The 13,330-nt window shown below is 41.3% G+C and overlaps 1 pseudogene across 1 annotated transcript; it reads left to right on the top strand.

Moving 5' to 3' along the window:
* The first annotated feature begins 8,132 nt into the window (after window positions 1-8,132).
* On the top strand, window positions 8,133-12,874 carry LOC308103105 (mitotic-spindle organizing protein 2-like; annotated as a pseudogene). Its single transcript, XR_013934998.1, has 4 exons — window positions 8,133-8,292; window positions 9,542-9,702; window positions 10,491-10,619; window positions 12,653-12,874. The product of XR_013934998.1 is annotated as a mitotic-spindle organizing protein 2-like (transcript).
* The last annotated feature ends 456 nt before the right edge of the window (window positions 12,875-13,330 follow it).

Here is a 13,330-nt window from a genome sequence, read left to right as displayed (position 1 = left end):
GTATAAATGTGTGTTATGAAGCCTTATAAGTGCATTATGAATGCATTATAGACCCAGCCTTTAAGTAAAGTGTTGCCCCAGTTTCCTTCACAGCAGAGCTCTGTTCTGAACACATCATAAACAATACTAAAGGAATATTAGCATAATGAGTCATACAACAGTTTACATAATAGTTCTTACATATCAGGCTCCATCTCTGATGGTTTCTTTTGGGTCCAGGAGATTCCATTTCATGCCCAAACCTTCCCAGGAGGGGCTTCTACCTTGCACAGGTGTTGTCGTGGCTGGCATCTCCTGCCTGGAATGCTTTGGTTTCTGTAACATGTTTGTTTTAACTATGGATTGTCCTTAGTCTGACCCCTTACCCTTTGAGCTGCCTGGCATGGTGGCACCTGCCAGGAGCTTAGCTCTCTGGGTCACTGGGATAACGCAAGCTCCTCCACCAACGACAAGGTGACAATCCTAGGAGGAGATCCCAATTTAGTCATCACCAATTCCCAATTGTCCCCAAGTGTCCTTAAGTCCCTGTTGCTGGCATCACAACCACCTCCACATCTGGAGAGAGGTATAAACTACTGTGTGCATCCTCCCATACACACTTGCCAGTAGCTGTGCAGCAAAAAGGACGGTCACTTGATCCATCGGCAGATTAAGTTCCCACCCGTAAACACGGGCCTGGCCAAGTTGGAGGCACCGCCGTTACTGCTGGGTGTTGAACCCAGCTTTCTGCTGCGGTGGTGGGAGAGTGCGTTTACCTCTACCACACCCAGGCGCCCCATAGATAGACAGACAGACAGACAGACAGACAGACAGACAGACAGACAGACAGACAGACTCTAAACGCTCCGGTGCAAGACGCTACCTAAAGCCTGACCCGCAAGACGCCAGGGCTTGAGACCATCACATAGATAGACAGACAAATGTTTTTTTTTGTTTTTGGGGTGGGGGGGGGGGGGGAGTGCATTTCCTGAACAACAAGCATTTCTAATACGACTATTACTACTTGATGTTAAAAGTCAAAACCCTAGAAAGTTATAAAGTTGTTAATCAACAGAAAAGCTCAGGTGCAAGACGCTACCTACTGTAAAGCCTGACCCCGCAAGACGCCAGGGCTAGTCAAAACCCTAGAAAGTTGTTAGTCAACAGAAAAGCTCAGGTGCAAGACGCTACCTACTGTAAAGCCTGACCCCGCAAGACGCCAGGGCTAGAGACCATCACAGACAGACAAATGTTTTTTTTGTTTTTTGTTTTTGGGGGGTGGGGGGGGGGGGTGCATTTCCTGAACAACAACACACATTTCTAATACGACCATTAATACCTGATATTAAAAGTCAAAACCCTATCAATTCGTCAGCCAACAGAATAAAAAGTCAACAACCACCCCTTAATTTAACCTCAACTTAACATTAAACGACCTATCAATATCACAAACATACAATCGGAGCAACAGTGTGCCCCAGAGGCAAGGACACACCCTGGCATCAGCCAACCTGATCCTATCACGACGCACTGACATCAGACGCAGGGTTAGAGGATGCGTCTGATGTCAGTGCCTCCGTAAACAAAAGTTGCACGGGGCAGATATGACAACAAACACATAAAATAAAACATTAATAGTGGAAATAGCTGATGTACAAGCTCAAAACGCGTCGCGATGCGTTTTGAGCTTGTAGATCAGCTATTTCCACTATTTGTAATTTTTTAAAAACATATGAACATTTTTAACATGGAAATGATTATTACGATTATGCAAAAAACAACTGTGATTATCTCAAATAATTGCGATTAGACGATTATGTAATAATTGTGACAGGCATACTCACCTACTCACAAACTGCGCCTTTCCTTCAAGTGGTGTCCCCGTCACATCTACACATACCGTTTCCACCAGCATCTAGTCCAGTCCCGGAGCGGTGATGTCCACTGAGGCTACTGTTCTCTACCAGCATCTACTCCAGTCCCGGCTCCTCCTGCCCCTCCTCTCCTTCAGGTGGTGCCAGCAGCCCCTTTCAAGGGTTCCAGGTGCCCCATGCGCCTCCACTTCTAAGTGGTTTTCCCTCCGGCTTTGAATGGGTGTTTCAACAATCCCACGTCTGTCTGCGTTACAGTCTTAGACGTGGCTTGCTTCGAGGGGGGCTTCTGACGATGGTCTCATCGACATCAGCCTCCCTCTTCCGCCGGGTAGAAGGAGAAGGCGCCCCGTCTTCGCTGAAGTCGATACGCCTCCGTGCCTTATTTCCGGGGAAGCTGCAGAACACGGACAGCATCATCTGTCCGTCTGTCCTGTAGACGGACACCCTGAACTGGCGATGGAGCACCCGTCCCCCCTTCTCCCATGTCGTCTCCACACAGGAGATGACTCTGGGCAGCTGCTGACCAGAGACCTCCACGAGGTCGTACTGGTTGCGGGCGTGCCTCCACCCATTGAAGGGTGATGTTAGGGTGGTGGGGTGGGGCGGAGTTACCAGAGACCCGGAGAAGACCTGGTAGAGAACAGTATCCTCAGTGGACATCACCGCCGGTGTCTTCACGGGGGGTGGGGATGGAGCGGGCCATCCCCAGGCTTTGCTGAAGCCACTGAATGTGTAGGTGTCACGAGGCACCGCTGTGAAGTACCTCCCGAAGTCCTTTGGAGGTCTGAGCAGCTCCTTGCCGTCCAGTGTGAGTGAGGAAAGGTCCCTCGTCTGGTCGATGCGGGTGTACAGCTCTGGGATGCACTCTGTGATGACCTCCATGTCGTCATCGGACAGGGGGCGGTCCCTAAGGTTGTCCACGTCCACGATCAACCTGTTCGCCCATCTGGAACGCTCTGCAATGGAAAACACAACATTAGTTTACTAATGTTATTCTTAACTGAAAGATTCCTTAAATTCCAATTCCAATCAAATTGCATTAAAAAAAAATCACACCCAGTGTGAAGTGGGCGGTGTCTTGCTAGCTAATCACAATACTGAATGGAGTCAACCAATCATGTACAAAAAATAAATACATTTATTGAAACACTCTTTATGAAAGTCATATTCCGATGTGGTCTTAATGTGACTTCCGATGTGATTCACTTTAAAAAAAACATAAAACCATAAACAAACATAAAAGAGTAAAAAAAAACATAAATGTGTTTTTTTTAAGTGCATAGTCCTATTTATAGGGCTATGCACATGTGTCATGTTTCACTAGCCAATCACAGTCCTGAATAGACTGTGATTGGCCAATCACGGTGCAGGGTTAGGGGGGTACACTGGTAGCAAATCACAGCGCAGGATTGGGGGGTGCAAATATCCAAACCTCACATATAGGGGCGGTTTCACCGACCAAAATGAATGTGGATCTAGTGAGGTTAACGAGCTAAACATCAAACAGCAGAAATTGATTACAGTAATGAATTATTGGTCAAATAAGAGTAACTTACTTGCACATCCAGAGGAAGGCGACTTGTTGATCAACTGGATGCGATACAGCTCCATCTTGCTCTGTGGAGAGAGAGGAGGGAGAGAGAGAAATAGAGAGCGGGAGCGAGCAAGCGAGCGAGAGAGAGAGAGAGAGAGAGAGAGAGAGTTGAGAAAGAGCGAGCTGAGACAGCTGTGAAAGGGAGAGAGAAACAGAAAGATATGTCAGTTTATTATGTTAGTGGTGGAAAGTAACTAAACATTTACACAGATACTGACTGACTTTAGCCTAATTAAGAACACATTTGAGGTTGGCTACTATAGTAATATGGAAGTAAAAATGGAAATACTGTACATGGAGTATTCCCATTTTTCAATATTGTATACATCTCATTACAAAACATTAGTTACAAGTTACAGTGTAGATTTAGATCATTACAAAACATACATTAACCAATTAAGCCCTATTTGTTACTGCATCTATTCAAAAATACAAATCTACAAGCTTGCAATGCAACACATTGTGAGCTTGTAAATCTGCTATTTTTGACATATGCCAAATCCCCAACAATTGTGAAATGCCATTCATAATGAGTACTGTTATTTTGGTATGCTACTTCAAGTAATTTTACTTGCAACAGAATACTTCTAAATTGTGAGATTACTACTTTTACTTGAGTAAATATCATCTGAGTAGGCTTGCTTCTACCACCACTGAATTAAATATCATTGTGGAGGGAGCCTATAACTGCTCTCCTCCTGTGAATTGAATACACAGGCAGTGGTGGAAAAAGTACTCACATTTTTACTTAAGTAAAAGTATCAATACTGCAATGTAGAAATAATCTGTTAAGAGTAAAAGTCCGGAATTCAAAATGTACTTTAGTAAAAGTACAAAAGTATTGGCATCAAAGTGTACTTAAAGTAAAAGTACTCATCATGAAGAATGTTTTTTTTTTTAACGCATTGTGAGCTTGTAGATCGGCTATTTTCAATGGGGCTGAAGTGGTTACTGTACATTTCGTAATAATAAATCTACAAAGTAACTACAGTTTTCAAATAACTGTAGTGGAGTAAAAATTACAATATTTGCCTCTGAGGTGTAGAAATAAAAGTACAGAACATTGGAAATACTCCAGTAAAGTAAAAAACACACCTCAAAACTGTACTTAAGTACAGTACTTGAGTAAGAGTACTTTACACCACTGTACACAGGACCCCAATGGAAACAAGCCATTGTCTTTCTTGGGTTTATCCTTTTAGCATACTTTTGAATCTGTACCTTTTTTTGCAAACCGTTAATAAAGTATTCAATCAATCAATCCCATTCAGGCTTCTTACATGGACCACACAGTATGACGGTTATCGTTTATCGTTCTCAACCAGTGGTCCAGGGACCTTGAAGGGATAGGTGGTCCCCAGCTAAATGATAGATAGTTAGGAACCAAATGGACCCTTATGGGTCTGTATTAACTCTGAGAGTGTACAAATGGAACCAAATGGACCCGTTAGGGACCATTTCTACACTCTCAGGGTTAAATTAACATTGATTTTACAGTACAAATTGGGGTCCCAGAGATAGAAATGTTATTAAATGGGGGTCCGTAGCCCTAATGCATGTCAAACTGGGGGTCCTTGACATGAAAAAGGTTGAAACGACAGCGCCAAACCCTTTGATTTCAAATGTAAACAAGCTACAATGAGACGTTTTGAATGCATGAAACTCAATTCAACAGTACAACCAATTACAATGACATTTACACCTTAATCCCAAGAGCGTTTTGAAAAACAACAACACAACATACATAAGAGACGTTACAGCTAGAAACAAGCTAGCTGTTATTTTGACAACGATCATAACGACGACAGCAACGGCCATTAACGGTAAACGGTAATACGTCTACGAGGGTTGTATACTACAGCTAGGTAAACGGTAAACTTCGGTTACCGGTAACCGACGTTATTTAGTTTAGTTAGTTAACATGAGAGCAACGGCCGTTAAAATAACAGATCTACAAGCTCACAACGCGTGGCGATGCATCTGGCGTCGCCTTAGTTAACATGACAGCAAAAACCGTTGCGATAGCAGATCTACAAGCTCACAAGGCGTAGCGATGCATCTTGCGTCGCGTTAGTTAACACGACAGCAGCGGCCGTTAAAATAGCAGATCTACAAGCTCACAAGGCATCCGATACGCGTTGTGAGCTTGTAGATCTGTTATTTCAACGGCAGCTCACGCTACAATCAAACATAATCAATAAAATAGCATTAAAATTACAGGTTGTTAGCTTGAAAATAAATCAAACTCACCAGTTGTAGAGGAAAAAGCTGGTTGAAAAGCAACAGATTAGCACTGCTGCAAGAAAAAAGTAGATAAAACAATCCGTAGAGGTTCTTCTGGTTGGTGGTTCCGTCCGTTAGTGTTATAGCAGATAAAGTGGCTGTTAAGCTCTGGGTAAATGCGACTGATCTCCTAAAATCTCAGACACATCTGACCGTTCTGACGCAGAACGCTGTGCTCAACGCGATTTCCAGGCGTTCCACACGAGATCTCGCTTCTCGCTGATTGGTCAGCTCAGCTGTCAATAACAACTTTCATTTCAAACTTTCAACGTAGTGATGATGACGTCATCGCGTAACGTAACAAATCGGTTACGTGTGTTTATTGTTATTATTGTTATTATTTTTGTTTTGATTTCGAATAAGAAAAGAAAAGACTATTTCTGGTCATTATGTGACACATATACGTTTAGAGGAGAAAATATAACTAAAAAAAACAACAAAAAAAAACATCTACAAGCATTGTGAGCTTGTAGATCTGCTATTTCCAAAATATTTGTATACCTTTTATAATTTGAAAACTTGTGAAATGGGACATTCTGCATGAGTACTTTCTACTTTTGGTACTCAAAGTACATTTTGATGCCAATACTTTTGTACTTTTACTCAAGTAAAATGTTTTATTCCGGACTTTTACTTGTAACTGAGTATTTCTACTTTTTCCACCACTGTCGGAACACAAATTGGTTCCATGTGTTTATTTTTTAAGTGCAATTATTATTATTTTGTTTTGATTTTAGTAGGTGCATGTGCAAAAGTCTTGCTTTGTTTTAATTAAGAGACACATATCAAAATATACTTAAAGTATCAAAATTAAAAGTACTCATTATGCAGAATTTCCGGTTTCACAAGGTATCATAATGTAAAACAATTATTAAAATATTTTTGCGATGCATTGTGAATTGTAGCTACAATTTTCAAATAGCCAGAGTTTAAATAGGCCTGCTGAAGTGGTTAATGTATGTTTTGTAATAATATTCAAAATCTACAAAGTAACTAGTAACTAACGTTTTCAAATAATTGTAGTGGAGTAAAAATATAATATTTAATAAGTTCGGCTATTTGAAAATACAAAACATGCAGCCACAAGGGGGCGTATGAGTCAACATTCCATGCTAAGCCTAAAATCCCAATAATATTGTTTAACGGTAGATTCACTGGTTAGAGTGTTCAGTGTTGTGGTGCAGACGAAGACAATGTCACAGTAACATTTACGCGGCATTAACCTAATTTTTTATGCAAAACGTGGTGTATCCATGCTCCAAAAAAGAATTTTTTAATACAGCAATCCAAAGGGGGCGTGTTCCTCCGTGGATGACGCCTCTCTGATGGGGTCGCACAATGATGACGTGTTATGTGTGGGACCGTGTTGATGTCAGGCTCGTTTGTTTTTGAAAAATCTGACAATCTGAAAGTTAACCCATTTTCTATCACCTGAACGAATCGATTATTTGGGTAGATTCCTAGCCCCACGGAACCTCTCCCTCCGCTAAGTAGCTCCGAGATGAGGTCCCTCGTCGGTTCCTGCCGTTTGCGGTCGACATTGTCGCACATTTTCCACTTTACATGTTTCTTACCCCTTTCTGCACATCGTATCCAAAAAGCAAAGCATTTGCGCCACTCTCTCAGATGTTTTAAGTTCTAGCGGAACATAACAGCTTCCAACGAGTTGAAGAAAGTTTTTAATTTGCCTCGGTTTTCATCCGGTTACATGTTTTTAAGACATTGCGCAAGAGTTGCGCCCGTAGAGATAACATTACTGAATACCCTACTGGTCAAATGTTGAATTGCATCTTCTAATGCAAAATATTATGGAACCGGATGAAAACCGAGGCAAATTAAATACTTAGCGGAGGGAGAGGTTCCGTAGGGGCTAGGTAGATTCCATGTTCTAAATGCTGTCAACTAATTCATAATTAGTTATGATCAGTGGTGGAAAAGTACTCTAATTTTTTTTTAAAGTATCAATACTGCAATGTAGAAATACTCTGTTACAAGTACAAGTCTGGAATTAAAAATGTACTTGAGCAAAAGTACAAAAGTATTGGTATCAAAATGTACTTAAAGTACCAAAAGTAGAAATTACTCTTTATGCAAAATATCAAGTGTTCAAATGTATAAAAAACTTTTGAAAATAGCAGATCTACAAGCTCACAATGAGCTTTATGTAGATATTTTCAAATGGCCGAAATGTACTGTATATATAGGGCTGAATGTGGTTAATGTATGTTTTGTAATAATCAAAATCTACAAAGTAACTGCAGTTTTCAAATAATTGTAGTGGAGTGAAAGTACAATATTTGCCTCTTGAGATGTGGTGGAGTAAAAGTACTGAGTACATGTACAGTTACTTTCCACCACTGGTTATGATTCATTGTAATTGCATATTTCTCTAGGTGTCAGTGATGTCTCAACAGTCTGGGCAGTCTGCGCCCAGCGCCCCTGATGTGCTGGTGACCAGTAATGTCCAGAAATATGCCATGAATCTCTTCTCAACGCTGAGGAGAGCGAGCTGTTCGAGCTCACCCAAGCTGCTGGGATCACCATAGATCAAGAGATCTTCAAGTAGGTTCATATAATAGAAAACCCAGTGGTTCTCAAATTGTTTAGTTTCAAGGACCCCCATTGATTGATTGAATACTTTATTGATGATTATTTTTTTAACCCTTAAGACCTGAGGCTGATTCTACAAAATGTCTTCTAAATCCTAACAGTTTATTTTTTTTAAACCTATGTTGCTAAATCAGTGGTTCTCCAACTTTCTCATGTCAAGGACCCCCAAAATTATATGTATTTGACCCCTATCTCAAAATATTTAGTTCCAGGGACCCCCAGAAGCAAAGATTTGAGTTACAAATATTCGCTTAAAAATATATATATATTCAAAGATTTGCAAAAATGTTCACGATTTAAAAATAATATAAAATATGTATAGTACATTTAAAAAAGAAATAATTCATAACTTTTTGTATAGTTGTTCATATAGCAGCACTTGACCTAGCCTCGATGACCATGCAGACTTATGCAAGGGTAAAACATTATTTTATATGGCATGTGATTTAGACAGATGGTAGGTGCATTGTTTACCTGGTATCCTATAGTGTCTGTAGTTTCAATGTACAGATCATTTTTTGATAGTATAATATATTGTTTAGAGTTTAGACTGATGCTTGGTTCTTGGTTCACCTGTGATCCTAGTTTACTGAGGCACTACACTGTCTGTAGGGGCGGCCATAGCTGAGTGGTTAGTGAGCCCGCCTAGGGAGCCAGAGGCCCTAGTTGCCCCAGGTAGTGCAGGTACGATTCCAGGCCACGCCAGCATATGTGTCGATGAAATGAAATTTGTCCCTGAGCAAGACTCTTAACCCCTAATTGCTCACAGGCCCTCATTGGAAACAAGCCCGCAAGGACTTTCATGAACGTCCTGTTAAAAGGAATTATCCTTATCCTCTCTGCAGTTGATGTATGAGTTTACCTTGCTTATTGTAAGTTGTTCTGGATAAAGAGCGTCTGCTAAATGCCTAAATTGTATTGCAATAATAATTTGTGGTTGTCACTAAATCCCAAAGCACACCTGGACTTGTCATGGCACACCACTGCTTTACCATACATACAGATTGGTTTTATGCATGAAAAGAAGTTCCGGAAAACACGGCTTTATCTTTGAGAGTTTACAAATGTAACCAAATGGACCCGCAAGGGTCGGTCCATATGATTACATTTCTACGCTCGCAGTTACAAATGGACAAATGGAACACTGAGGGTTTTGCTGTGCAGGCTAAATGGAAACATGGCTGCTATTTTGTCCATCTAGGATCATTGTGGATCTGTTGAAGATGAACGTGGCACCTCAGGCAGTGTTCCAGACGTTGAAGTCCATGTGTGCGGGGCAGAGGATAGCTGATGCTACGTTGGGAGACTCGTCGACCACCTCCCACACCACCAGTCTGACCACAGCACCTGCAGAACACAGAGGTCAGTTACCACAAACACAACACACGCTGTGTTTCATCAAGAATTCAACCGGAAACAGATTTGATGTAGTTGGGAGCAGGGCCTTGCCAGGCTTTAAAAGTCACCAGTAAAATCTTAAAATCAACCCTGAAACCAACCTAGCTGTAGAGTGTTACTCAACCGGAAACACATAATTATGAAGGTGTCATGTGTGTTTCCAGTTCAAAGAGTATGGTGCTGAGCCAATGAAGCTAAGGGAAACTCACCCGGAACAGGAAATGTTCATGTCACTTTCTGGAAAATAGAACTACAGCCGCCATGTACAGAGCCTATTACAGACTCTCTTTAGCATTTGAAGATAGTGGAAGAGTTCAGAGAGAGACTAGGGAGACCCTTGTTACTGAACGAACACTCTCTATAGAAATGACTACTATCGTAATATAGAGCTTTGACTCTAACAAAAACATATACTTACACATCCCCTTTAACCACCCTACGTATATACTTTGTTGACTGGTGTCTAATAGTATTTCCCTCTACACCAAATGTCTTTGCCGAAAATAGCAGATCTAATAGCAGTCCTTAGCTTGTGGATCTGCTATTTTCTCTGAATGCTCGCCTCCTCTCATTGGGACACTGAGGAGAGAGAGAATATAAAACGTTTGCTTTCTTTTTTTTAATAGTGTACCAGCAGCAGCACATCTCCACTCACTCACTACATGTGCTGTCATTTTCCTTTCTTGTGGTTTTAATTTTGGTGTATATTATATAAATCCACAAAAAAGCCTCTTGTTTCTTGTTTCTTGAAGAAGATGATAGTGTGGTCTCTGGCAAGAGCCCTAAGCCTCCTGCACCTCCCCCTTCATCCTCTGGTACCCGGCCCACCAGGGTCAACACTAAGATTGTGGTCTACGGCCAGCAAGACGCTCACTCTCAAGGTCCCCGTTGCTGCGCTGTGTTGTGTAACTCCATTCGTATGCTTGGCCTGCCTTTCTCCTCGGGTGCAAGTCGTGTTTTGTACACATACAGTACAGTGCCTGTTGCATCAAATTAGGGGTGTATCTGAATGACACGTGTTTTGTTCATACCGTGTAAACAAGGACATGGGAGTTTGAATGTGTGTGTTATGCATGTATTATGCATGTGTGCAAGAGGGGTTTAACGACTATTGATTTGCCAAGTTTTTCATAATAGTTTGATAGTTTGACTAGTTGACTTCTAAGTCTTTTAATTGTTCAGTGACAAAACAAGAGAGAGGAGTTCTTGGTCAGGTGACAATGACAGTTGTATTTTGGAAGGCAGGAAGTTGAAGCTGTGGCATGTCACACTGACTGTGTAGGACCACTCAAAGAAACAAAAAGAAAATAAATAGTAATTTTAGTCATTCTAACAAAAGCCTATCAAAGTACGGAGTTGTACAATGGTAACTGTAATCCAATACTTGAGATGATCTTGTTACCTTGTACAGAATATAAATAAACAATAAACTTAAAGGATCATGATACCCCCCGACCCCCATTTCACACCCATTGCACAAAAACTATGGAAAAATTGTCTTATATTGTTGTTCCCTATCAACAAGCAACAACTGTATATCTGTTAACATCTAGAAAGAGCAGTCCATGACTAGTTGACTACTGCCAACAGTGTCGACTAGTAGTTATTATAATAGTCGATTAGTTTGACTACTGCCGACAGTGTTGACTAGTTTTTGGTGAAACCCCTAGTGTGCATGTGTGTGGATGAGCGCAACTGAACCTGTTCAAGGGTGTTGTAAAAGTGTATCATTGCCATCATCTCATTCAGGTAGATGTATTCACCTTGTGTTTGTCAATTGTTGTTTTAAAGGGGCTAGAAAGTGAATTACAAATATGATAAACTAATCTTTATACACATATAATTCATCAAGTTGTCTGTAACTTGGGGCGGCATATGGTTTTCATAGTTGTAGATATAGTTATTTTGGTGATGGTGCCAAATTGACACGTTGCAACCAATGGATTGCAACTTGCTTGATTCATTAGTCTCCACATACAAGGCTTGCAATGAAGGATGTGCAAAGTCACAAAGATTAAACCGGATTATTGATTAAAACATTCCACGGTCATCCATATTAGCTACTGAATTCAGAAGACATGTATGCCGACCACAAAACTCTATTGAGATGTATAACGGGTAGGATAATATTTTTGTTTGTTGAATTAATAACTAATGGACGATTCTATAGAGGTTGTTCAAGTCGTGTCGTTATTCTCACACACTTGTAAATACATTTTCAGTTTAGCATGTATGTATCAATGTGAGTGAATTACTCACACCGTAGAGCTGAGCCCTGAGTCTCTTCTCAAATGAGGTGGATCTCTAATAGCGTCGCTCTGGAAAAAGGGGTGGAAATTGGCACGTCTACCTGGGTGTCATGATTCCATCTGTCGATAGGCGCTGGAACAGATAAAATACCTGAAACTACTGCAGAGCCATTTGTCCTGGCAATGAAGGCAGATTGTAGCCTTTCCCACTCAAGACAAAATCCAGGGTGTGTTTTGTCCAGTTACATACACCTGGCTCAAAGTGGGCGACCAGCACTGCACAAGTGTCATTGCTGGTTTGTGACTGACACAGCACAGTTGTCATTTTCACGCTGCGCCTACGATGTGTATAATAGTAAATGTAGAATCAACACAGATCACACAAATCACTTAGGTTAACATAGAATTGTGTGACTTCAGTGTTTATTTATCTTTAAAAAAAGCACTTTTGTGCCCCTTTACAACTAATGTGGATGTTGATATGTGTACTTTTGAATGCAGCCATGCAATAAGCAATATTGAAAGAACATAATCATGACCCACTGTATCTCATCTTTCTGATGCATGTTTTCTCAGTTTTTGTAAGAAGTTATTTGAAAGCTGTGATGTAGGTCATACAGACACAATCTTGTCTCTCATGTTTTGTGTTTGTTTTGTGCTCACAGTGCGCAGTAAAGCAGGAGCTGGTCACAGTGACAAGAACATGAACAGAGAGGGCTCCTCCAGCCAGAAAGTGCAGCGCCAGCCCAGTGCCACCAGGGAGCAGAAGACAAAGAGCTCTGGTAGCAGTAGCTCATCCTCCCAGATAACTTCAACATAATGTAGTTAGCACAGGGGTTCTCAAACGTTTAATAATGTCAAGGACCCCCAGTTCGGTATGCCATTACTCTGTGAGTGTAGAAATGGAACCAAATTGGTAGCCTGGTAAACCCCTCCCTCCGGAAATCTCATTTGTATTTGATTTCAGTAGTGAGTCTGGCCTACAGGCTTGTCTGGGCGTTTCTCCGGAGTTCATAACATGAACTCTCCTATCAGCATCCTCGCTCATTGTTCTGTGATTGACAGCGAAGGTTGGCCAATCAGGTGGAGAGTTCGAGTGAAACCAGTGGAACCGAGTGCAGAAAAAAATCAGAACCGGCAGGGGCGGGCAGTGACACGCACGTATCCAAATAAAGCAACCTACTTTTGGTATGGCCCTGTCAAAAGTCCCATTGCGTCACTTTGGCTGGTGGTGGGGAAAACGAACTACTGACGTGAGGCTACCAAATGGGTTCCATTTGTTCACTCACAGAGTTACAGACATGTAAAGGTCCATTTGGTTCCTATAACTATCAATCATTTAG

The sequence above is a fragment of the Gymnoscopelus braueri genome (genome assembly GCF_963280865.1).
Source record: "Gymnoscopelus braueri genome assembly, chromosome: 16".
NCBI lineage: Eukaryota > Metazoa > Chordata > Actinopteri > Myctophiformes > Myctophidae > Gymnoscopelus > Gymnoscopelus braueri.
The sequence above is the reverse complement of the archived record's forward strand: the minus strand, read 5'-3'. Positions and strand labels throughout refer to the sequence as shown.